Below are 9969 nucleotides of genomic sequence, written 5' to 3' on the forward strand. Positions count from 1 at the left end.
GTGGCCCTACGAAAAACTTTCGGTTTTATGAATGTGGGCCATCAACAACATCTTTCCCATGACTTGGGCCACATGGTTTATAAGCTTCTCAGAAGGTTCCCTGCAGCATAAACCAATATCTCTTTTAAAACTGTTATTACATGGAAGAAAAAAAATATCATACAATACTAACAGAGCTGAGCCAGCCAGCATCAAAAATCTTTTGCAGCTCTCACTGCCAACCAACACAGATTTATACGTTAGTCTGGAAAGGATGCAGAGCTTCAGTTTTTGATTAAAACAACTAGTTTTTTCATCAGTGAAAACAGAGGTCCACAATGTCAAATCAAATAAAGGCAGGTTCTTAGCTGGTTTAAACTAGTTGGGCTCCATGTAGCTTCCATGGACCTGCTCCAAATTTCTCTTGCTGGATTTTAGCTGTTATGTGACCTACCCTCTCTGAACAAGATATACAAGAGGCTTGCAGGGGATTGGTCTGAGAAGACACGTTGCTGTTCTGTACCTGTTCCATCCCAGATTCACAGCTCCTGCAGATGCAAGCAGGATCCTGCTCAGATGCTCGTTATCACTTTTTTTTGGATTCTAAAGTGAAGTTTACGGCTCACTGGTGGAGTGTCTGCAGTAATGGATGGGGAATTTTTATCTCTTTCTTTATTCTGGCACACTGTGAGATAAAATTTTAACTCCCAGCAATTCAAGCTGAGAGGCAGTTTGCTCTCAAACTAAAATTTTTGTGGCAATACAGTGGGAAGCGAATGGCATCACGTGCACCGCGTTCTTCCCTTGGTGCTCCCAATAATTTTAGTACTGCAGAGAAGGAGGAAAGTTGCAGAGATCCATCGAGGTAGCAAGAACCTGAATGATACACCCCAGCAAAACACTAATTATTTTTATCATGCTTCCACATTTAGTGCCTCTAACACCAAGATGAATCATGGAGAAATGCTGAGAGCATTAATCACACTGCTCTACAGTTTTCAGCTATCTTTTGGCAGCCTTCTGAAAGTCACAGCTAAAAATACTGAAAACATTTCAAGCCCAATGAGAGTCAAGTGAAGAAAAAGGAACCAAGGAAAAAAAAGCATGGAAATAAAAAGACTGAGAGGGAAGAGCTGTGATTTGGCCATGCTCACTGAGGTTCAGATGTAGGTGAGATAACAACAGGAACATTTGGCTGGGCTGAAGGTGCGCCCAATCTACAAAGGAGCCAGCCGCTGTACTCCAAAAAGCTGCGTAGATCTCAGGGACTTTTTTTCCCTTACTGGAACACAAATGAGCAAACTTTACTCCCTTCAACCTTGGAGGGGCAGAAGCAGCCCAGAGACAGATCCCTGGGAGAGCTGTAGTGCCCGAGGGTTACTGCAGAAGCACAGGTGCCTTGAGGCAAGTCCAGTGCTGTTTCAAACCTACCGAGGGATGGTCCTAGTGCTTGACATGGCTTCTGCCAGTTGTTCTCATGAAAACTTCAGAAGACTATAAGTGAGAAAAGCATAGGAGCAGCTGGCTGCAGTAATAATGAGTCTTTTCCCTGCATCCTACAGGCTGTTGTGGAGTTGTCCCCTTGTGACTGTATTTACTGACTTCAAGGTGCCATATTTTGCTGTCACCAAGCAGGGCTGGCCAATAATCAAACCTTTACAAACCATTGCTCCTTTTTCCACTCACTGCACACTTGCTGACTCCCCAGCACCCAGAAGTTCAGGTGCACAGCCATGTCTTGGGGCCCTATAAGGTTGTCACTGCTTGTTCATTGCATGTTCCAGTGCTGTTATTTTATACAGGTTGTTGGGCACAGGATGCAAAGCCCTGGGATTAAGGTTTAAGGCTAAAAATGTGAAAGCACAGGCTGTAAATCCAACTCGTGTTGTACCCCACTGAATCATGGTATCTCAGTTCTACCTGCAGTTGCAGAATCCCACAGCCAAAGCTCCTGGGTGACCACAGCTCTGCACACCCGAGATGGAGGACACACAGCTGCCATTGCACTTATCTCAGTTAATTGGGGCCATTAAATGACAGATTCCAGCAGCTGGCACTGCAGCTAATCGGCTCCTGCACGGCACCCACGCGGCGCGCAGCGAGCGCACACGTAAACATAGCGCGCATTCCGCGTGGCCCCGCCCCCAAGGCAACGCCCCTCCCAAAGCCACGCCCCCTTTCAAAGCCACGCCCCCAGGAACGGCAGCGTGTTCCCCCCCCCCCCCCCATGTGGCAGCAGGTCGTTGTGGTGGCACGCAGCCGTCTCCCGTTAGAGGTACCGCTCCCCGCCCTTCTCCGCTGGCTGCGCCCGGGACCGTCCCGGAACGCGGCTGTCCCTGCAGCTGTCCGGGCCGCTCGTGGGGCCTGCACGAAGCGCCGTGCCGTGCCGTGCCGTGCCGTGCCGTGCCGTGCCGTGTGCCGCAGGTGGGAGCCCGCCGTGCTGCTGCTGCTGCTGCTGCTGCTTCCCCGCCGCTTACTTTTGCACCCGCGTCCGTGTCCCGCAGCTCTCCTCCGCCCCTGCTCCGTGGGCTTCCTTATTTGCGCTCGGACGGCCGCTGTTGCAGGCGCTGTGCCGTCCCTACTTCGTTCCCGTCTCCTGTCGCTGCCAGCAGCAGCCCGCAGTGAGCTTGTCCTCCCCAGACACCCGGTCCCGGTCCGGGCTGCGGGGATGCTGCTGGGAGCCGTGGGGCCGAGAGCTCCGTCCCCCTCCCCGCTGTCCCTCTGCTTGTCACCCACTTGACAGAGCATCCGAGACGCTCCACTTGGGGAACCAACTTTCTGCTCTCCAATTGAAACGCAAGCTCGTTTTATTTCTTGAGCCCGTGGCTTAATGAGCCTGCAGCGCTGGGAAGATCCAGCGTCAAGCGTTTGTGGTAGGGCAGGCTCGCTGTGCTTTTACGTCACCATTGTTATCTAGGCTTCAGAGGCACTGGAGGGGGGATTAACCGGAGTGAGTGGTTTAGGAAAGTTGCAGTGAGCCTAAGGCTGTCGTGGGGGTGTTAGTGGCCTGCTCCAGGGAGCAGCTGCCAGCGGGTGGCTCCTGAATCCAAACAGATACCTTTTGCCAGGTAGCCACGTCGGTACATTTCATCCTGGGAGGCGATGAAGCCAGGGTCAGTACAGCAGGTCTCTGAGGTGCTCCCGGGAGGATGTGCTCTGCTTTCAGCGCGTGCCTCAGGTGTGTGCTTGACACTTGGCCTTGGCTCGGTGTAGCTTGCAGGGCTGGGGGTGGTCAGAGCTGGGGTGCCCCTTGGCAGGCAGCCTTATGCTGAGCTGGGGGCTTTTCTTACTAGCAGCATCACGCAGTGAAGTCTGGCAGTGTTATCACTGCTAACGTAAAAACTCCTAACCCATATTGAGCTCAAGCATCTTGAAATAAGACAGCATTGCTCAGACAGTACAGATGATCTTGTTATTCTTCTCCAGAAAGCTGCCTCCCTCACCTCCTTGGAAGGTGAGTGGGTATTTGTGTAGCAGCACAGGTAGCAAAAACACCTTGTCCATGTAAGAATGTTGTATCAGACAATCAGCTGAAGCTGATTTTATTTCTAGTGATCTAACTAAACTGGTGCAATCTTTGTTTGGATTTCTCACTCGAATTTACCCAAACTGCTCATGAGCTAGATTAAATGACAGATTTCCACATGCAGATCTGTGCTACTTTAAGCACATCTGTAATCACACCTGCAGTCAGTGAGCCTTCTGTAACTTTTTCCTATCCTCATGTCTGTGGATCACCCTTTGCTGGAAATGTATAAATATGGGTCTTTCACATAACTGTGAGCACAGGCAGTAGAATCAGGTGTTTGCGGGTATTTTTTCTTGTTCTGAATAATGACAGCTACGTAAGGTATTTCCTATCCCACTGAGGTTGTCCAGCTTGAACTAATAAATAGCTCCAATGAATGGATTCATGTCTCAGCCTGTGTTGATACTGAAAAGTTGCATTATTCTTCAAAGAAAAGTGGCCAATTTGTTTCTAAAAGTTTTCATGCATGAAGTTGTTGTCGTTTTGGAGGAAGGTCTGTGACAGGAGGTGTAGGTGCAGCTCCAGTAATGGAATTAGTCTCCCTGGAATTCCCTTTTGGTGTGTCTCATGGTCATGGAGTGAAGCAGGTGGGAGCACTGTGCATCTCTGTACTTGGCCAGGAGCAGCACGGCCCAGTTTACAGCCCAGCTCAGTTTGGAAATTCAAAGAGGTGACAGAGTGTATGGGTGGTAGATCAGACATGGACTTGAGCTTTACTTTTCTCTCTTTCTTTACTTTCTTTCAGTTCCAGTTGCTGGAGGAGCTGGGAGGGATAAATCACCAACCCCCCTGCAGCAGGAACTCAGGCAGTGGTGGGGTGCAGCTCTCCTGGTTTTACTGAGCCATGCATGCCAGGCAGGCATTGCAAGCACAGTGTTACTGGGGCGTAGCAGGTAGGGTCAGGACAGCAATTTATAACGTGTCACACTGAAAGCAAACATGGGGAAATCGTGGTGGAATGAAAGCAAAGTTGAGGTCAGCAAATATTTTTGAGGGTCAAAAAAAAAAAAAAAGAAGTTGTCATGCATGGTTGCTTTTGTCCTTCATCTTCAGCTGTGTGTTCTGTTTGTTGGATCTTGGCCAAAGCGTTTTTTCCATCTTGCTATTAAAAAGATAGTTTGTGAGGATGAGTGAGTAACAAGCGAGGTCAGGGAATTGGTTGGCCTCTGTATGTGACTGCCACCTATGGGAGTCTGGCTTTCAGCTGCTTCTGGTTTCTTGCTTGCAGCTGCTGTGTTTGTTGTTGCCTTTTCAAGTAGATGTCACAAACTCATGGCTGAGAAGATGCTTTGAGGAGTAGCTTTGGTAACATAAAGGCTCCTAGCAGGAAAGCTGGGTTCTTTAAGGCTGGTGTAACATGCTGTCCTTCCTTGGTAGGAGGGAAGGCTGAATAGTTGCTTCTCTGATGGAAACGTCAGAGCAGCAGAAACGTGGGGCAGGTTGTGTGAGCAGCTAGTCCACAGCAAAGGTATGGGGATGGTGGGTTGGTGCAAACCAACAATTGGAGAACTGCAGATTCTTTTAAAACTCCTTTTATCTTGAGGATGAAAGCACAGGCATAGTACAAACCTCAGCACAAGCCTCCACCTTTCCTCCACAGCCAGGTGTACTTAGGGATGGTGCCTTAGTGCTTCCCTCTCCCCTCCACCAAAGCTCCTGGCCTGTGCTGGGCTGGGTGGAGCAGCTCTGGCTGGGCAGCTCTCACAGCAAAGCCTCTGAAACGTTGGCATCCTCTCACAGCTGTGACATGGCAATCCTGGTTCAGTGAGGTACGAGAGGTTTGCTCGATGTCCCAGGGCTGTGCTTGTTTATTTGTGTTCTGGCAGTGTGTGGAATTACAGTGAACTACATCCTGCGAGATCTGCAAATAGTTCCCACCTACGAAATAAACAGGAGTCTCAAATATTTAAACTAAATCTTTGGATTGCCATTTTATTACCTCTAAGAGGCCTTATTGACCTTACAGAGCCTGAGTCACACCTCTCCTCTGATGGTGCCTTTGGTTTTGATGGTGCTGACTCTAATGGCAAAGGACCAAGAGGCTCAGTCCTTTGTTTACCCAAGGTGGGATGATTCATTTAATTAAAAATGGATAAAAGGAAGTAAATTGCATGTAATGCAAATTTCACCCATGCAATTCCTGGCTGGAGGGAGGTGGATAGTTGGTGTGGGTGATTGCTCGTGTGGCACTTACGTTGGGTTGGGTACAAATGCACAGGAGACAAAAGTGTTTGTGCATCATTCTTTAAAAAGGAAACTTCACAGAACTTTGTGTAATATTGTGGTCTCATATTCTCTCCAGAAGCTCAGGGGTAAATGCAGATAAACAGAGTTCATTTCTTATTGTAGTCAGTGAAGCATTTCCTCAATTATGTGTTCCCTGTGTGCACAGAATAGGGGAGTTTTTCTAATTCTTCTGCCTGGCATTGTATTGTTGCTCTCAATTGTCTATTACCTATTGACCTACTGCTCTGATACATTCCTGCATTCCTTTGGCCAGGGAGCATATCAGGGCATTCCTGATCAGTAGATAGCCTTCCCTGAAGCTGCTAAGGGGGAGGAGGAGGGAAAAGGTATCATCAGAGCAGCTGGGTTCTGTCATTATTGTTAAGTGAGGCAGTGGCTGAAAGCGAGGGAAACCATGCAGGGCTGTGCTCTCGATGAACTGAACGGTATTTTTATTCCTGGGATGCACATGGGGGGAAGAAGCCATCATTTGGAGCACAGCTGCCACCCTCCCACCTGCTCCGGGGTGGAGTGGCAAGGCGTGACAGGTACAACTTGCACTGAGTACAGAAAAATCAGTGTCAAATACGTGGGGGGTTGAACTTAAGTAATTTTGCTTTTTGGAGGTAACTGAGAAGAAACCAGTCTGGTATTGCTGGAATTTGGCCTTGACTGTGTGATGGTAACAGATGTGGGCTGCATAACTGCCTGCTTTGTTTGGAGTTGTGTCCTTATCAGCGGTCACTCAGCCGAAGGCCGCTCAGCTGCTTGGGATTTCGTTGGGTAGGAACAGCAGAGCTCTTCTGTCCTTTCAGTGGGACTGCTCAGACAAAGTGTCATTGCAGACAGAGCAACCACAGCATTTTCAGTCGAAAAGCTTTTCAGAAAGCAGTTGTATTAAATCTGTTCTCCTGGTTTGTGGTGCCCTGCAAAGCAAGAGGGAAAGGTGCACGTTGGAAAGGCTTTTGTGATGCCTTGCAGCAAGGCATTGTAGCAGCTAACAGAAAGACATCGTGTTTTGTGACAGAAAAAAGGGAGGTGTGGGTTTTCAGCCTGTTCTTCCCAGAAGCCATCCTATGTTTTGCTTTTTTCCCTCTCTGCTAGTGAAGGAGGTCAGTCCAACGTCATGGTGTTACGCTTGCGAGCACTGTGATGGCATCCTTCTTTTGGCTGTACCGTAGCAATGGCAATGCCACTGTGTATTTCATGGGTCTGACACCAGAAGTAAGATGGGGGGAAAGTGGGGCTGAGCACGGAACAGTGTTGATGACTATGTACAAGTATAGCAGTTTTGGTGCTTGATATTTCTGCTCCTGATCAGCGCAGCAGACACTGGGATCTGTGGTATGATTGTGGTGTCAGGATCACATCCGTCATCATTAGTGCAGTGCCGTTCTTGGCTTTGACCTGCCCTACAAGAGCTAATAAGGGCGCTGGGAAGTGTTTGCACATTGTAAAGCATAAGGAGGTTATTTCCTTACACTGTAACAGGACATGTGATAACGAGGTATGGACAGAAGCAAGCAGCCTTTCCTGCTCGCTGCTATTTTCACCGGGCTATGAATAGCTGGTGAGATCAGTGTTATCTGTTCCGGGTTTTGTTGTGTCGTGGGGAGGGATGCTTTCATATCTTTATTACACGGACCTATGTGCAGCTCCAGAGTTGAGGTGGGTCCGTGTGATCCCACTCTGACCCAGCTGTTGAAATCAGGGTGTTAAATGCTGGCTGCTTGGCAGGTTAAAGTTCCTAAACCCAGCGTCTTCCTTTAAATGCAAAACGGTGTCTGGTTGCTGTGATCTGCTTGGCTTGTGGTGAGCAGTGTTAACCTGGATACATCCCAGCATTCAGCACTTGGCGCGGGGACCAAGAGGGGTGCGCTGAGAAACCAGAGTGGGGTGTGGGGTGTGGAGCTCCAGGCTGGTGTGCTCGGGCTCGTGGTGAAGAGCAGAGACGTAGTTCTGTTTGGAGTTGGAGCTCAGGGAAATCTCACAGAAATAAAATGGAAATGCAGCATAATGAAGCCAGCTCTCTCAGCATCTGTGTGTCCAAAAGGATCAGTTGTGCATCAGCCACGCTAAGCAAGCATTTAATTTTCACCCGATAAAACTGGAGGACAGTTACCTAGAAAAAAACAAATGAAACTCTCTGGAAAGTCACCCTTGTCTGTAATGGGAAGAAAGCTAACTTGAAGCTAGAGGATGCGAGAGGTCTGTAACGTACCTTCCAACATAGCTAGCTGTCACTGCTGCAGAAACCTTACCTGGGAGCAGTGGCAGTGCACTGTTTGCACAGGGCTGCACCTGGTGGAGCAGCTCCTGCTGCCTGCAGGCCTGTGCAGTGGCAGCACTGCTGTGTGGGGAAGCTGGCAGTTCAGGTCACGTGTGGGCATAGCTGCCAAGGGACAAGGAAACGAGCGTCCAGGCTGCTTTCACTTGGTGTGCTGCAGTGCTGCTGTGTGCCCTGTGAGATGGTGCTGCGCTCTGCTGAAACCAGGTTGGTGTTCATTTGGCCCTTTGGGGTTGGTGCTAGGGGACTGCATGTAGTGCTGCTGCTCAGTGCCCTGCTGAAGGGAGAGAAGTGTGGTTTGGGACAGCTCGCTGATGTCCGTTCCTTGGCTCTGTAAATGGGGGGTCCCAGCACCTGGACTTTCTCTGACTGTCACAGCCTGCAGAACTGCTCCTTGCCAGTGCACAGCTGACAACAGGAAGGTTTATTTATTCCTTTAGTGATTAGCTCTTTTAGCTTTTCTGCTGGTGCTCTGTGCTCCCCTCCATCCTGGGGCTGGCAGGCTGCTAGCTCCAGCACTGCCCAGCTCCTCATGCTGCAGCAGACACGGCACGCACTGCTTCTTGTGGCACTGCCAAGCTTGTGAAAGGAGCGGGGGCTTCAGCTGTTGAGAAAAGTCTTTTTGCACCTAAATACTGGTGGGCAGCTCTGTGGTAAGCTGAACTGGGGATAGAGAGGGGTGTGAGGAATGCTTAAAGTTCCCTGAGTAACACCCGGAAAGGGCAAGCATCAAACTCTGGATGAAAAACCACAGCAGTGACACAGGTCTGTAAAAGGAGTGGCACGGAGTAGGTGAAAGCAGAGTAACCATTACTGGATTTTGTAATCAAACACTTAGGGATATCAAATGAAGCAAGCAAGTGGTGGGTCAAAATGTAATACTTTTTCACTTCAGGCATAGTGAGACTGTGGGGCTTTGAGGTTGCAAATGCTTGAAATTACCATCAGCTCTGCAAGTAATCCCAGAAATCTGCAAAATTCAGAGGTGTTGCTCTGGTTTTAGGCTCCTGCAGGATGCCTGGTGCAGGCTGCGTGCTGTCTAATCCCAGCTGCATGCAGCTAGAGAGGTTGAGCAGTGACTCAGGGACCTGCAACCTAGCCCTGGGTGGCCATTCCTCTGTTGCTGAACTGTACACTGATATTCTCTGCTGACTGGAGTGTTTGCTGCTTCTTGGTGTGGTGGCCAAAAGAAACCAGAAGTCAGCACAGTAGGAGATGAAGCGGTTATGCCCCAAAGCAGATCATGCTTCTGCTTGTCTCCACACCCCCAGCTCACACTGCTGGGCGTGTGCATTGATCTCCTTGTGATTATCTCTTCCTCTAAACAGCAGTTAGATGGAAGGAAGTGCTTCACATCTGATGTCCTTCTCTGCTCAGATTCACAGCTGACACTGGATGTGGTGAGCCACATGCCTGTCTTTGTGTCATGGCACACAGCAGGACCTCAGGGCCGTTCCCCAGCACAGGGGAACATCAAGCCCTGCACAGCTCCCAGCAGGAGCACTCCCAGACACAGGCACTTCCCACTTTTAGGACTTTTCAGGTCAGTGCCTGATGCTGTGAGCTGGGAACCCTCCTGTTTTAGGCTGCTGAGATGCAGCACCCTCCTTCCCACAGCCAGCATGGGAGGTGCTTTGCTTTTTAACTCTTGAAACAAGAAGGAGCTGTCTGTTTAAGTTCTGTTAACCTTTTTCTTCTCATGTAACCATTCCAGTAAGATAAAACATTCTCAGGAAGGAAAAAAAAAAGCCATTTAAAAAAGCGATGTTTTTCTGATTGACTCGTGGACTAATAAATAAATGCAAGTCTGCTGAATATGTTTGCTTGAAGTTATTTCAACCCATGTGTAATGGGGTTGTTAAATAGAAGTTCTAGAGGAGCAGATACTGTGGGAAATGTGTCACTGGGTACTGTTTGTTTGGTTGGTTTGTTTCCCCAATACTGTCTG

Source organism: Cyrtonyx montezumae, unplaced genomic scaffold (assembly GCF_038088225.1).
Source record: "Cyrtonyx montezumae isolate F1298 unplaced genomic scaffold, pur_monq_1.0 scaffold_11, whole genome shotgun sequence".
NCBI lineage: Eukaryota > Metazoa > Chordata > Aves > Galliformes > Odontophoridae > Cyrtonyx > Cyrtonyx montezumae.